Raw genomic sequence first — 1,187 nt, forward strand, 5'->3', positions numbered from 1 at the left:
CCACATAGCATGTGCAATAAAGTTGAGAGGGTTACGGCAAAAACTGGATGCACTTCGTGTACAAAACGGACAATCTCTTTCAAAGTATGAGGATTTCATGCGGAAACTCGTCTGTTACAAAGGGATTTCATTTTTTAAAACTTATTTGAACTCCTGACTTTTTGTGTGTTCAAAATGCACCATTCAAAGCCACATCATCATTTGTCAATCCTTTCTGACTTCATTTGTTATTTTTCATGCATTTACTAATTATTTTGAGCTATAAGACCCTAAAATTGAAAAGCATTTCAAATGAACTCTGAAAAGGTTGAAAGTTGGCATGATATCATCATTTCATCCACATAGCATGTGCAAGAAAGTTGAGAGGGTTACGGCAAAAACTGGATGCACTTCGTGTACAAAACGGACAATCTCTTTCAAATATCAAGATTTCATCCGGAAACTCATCTGTTACAAAGGGATTTCATTTTTTAAACCTTATTCGAACTCCAGACTTTTTGTGTGTTCAAAATGCACCATTCAAAGCCACATCATCATTTGTCAATCCTTTCTGACTTCATTTGTTATTTTTCATGCATTTACTAATTATTTTGAGCTATAAGACCCTAAAATTGAAAAGCATTTCAAATGAACTCTAAAAAGGTTGAAAGTTGGTTTGATATCATCAGTTCATCCACATAGCATGTGCAAGAAAGTTGAGAGGGTTATGGCAAAAACTGGATGCACTTCGTGTACAAAATGGACAATCTCTTTCAAAGTATCAGGATTTCATCCGGAAACTCGTCTGTTACAAAGGGATTTCATTTTTTAAACCTTATTTGAACTCCTGACTTTTTGTGTGTTCAAAATGCACCATTCAAAGCCACATCATCATTTTTCAATCCTTTCTGACTTCATTTGTTATTTCTCATGCATTTACTAATTATTTTGAGCTATAAGACCCTAAAATTGAAAAGCATTTCAAATGAACTCTGAAAAGGTTGAAAGTTGGCATGATATCATCATTCCATCCACATAGCATGTGCAAGAAAGTTGAGAGGGTTACGGCAAAACTGGATGCATTCGTGTACAAAACGGACAATCTTTTTGAAAGTACCAGGATTTCATTTGGAAACTCGTTTGTTACAAAGGGATTTCATTTTTTTAAACTTATTTGAACTCCTGATTTTGTGTGTGTTCATAATGCA

The sequence above is a fragment of the Triticum aestivum genome, chromosome 3D (genome assembly GCF_018294505.1).
Source record: "Triticum aestivum cultivar Chinese Spring chromosome 3D, IWGSC CS RefSeq v2.1, whole genome shotgun sequence".
Taxonomy (NCBI): Eukaryota; Viridiplantae; Streptophyta; class Magnoliopsida; order Poales; family Poaceae; genus Triticum; species Triticum aestivum.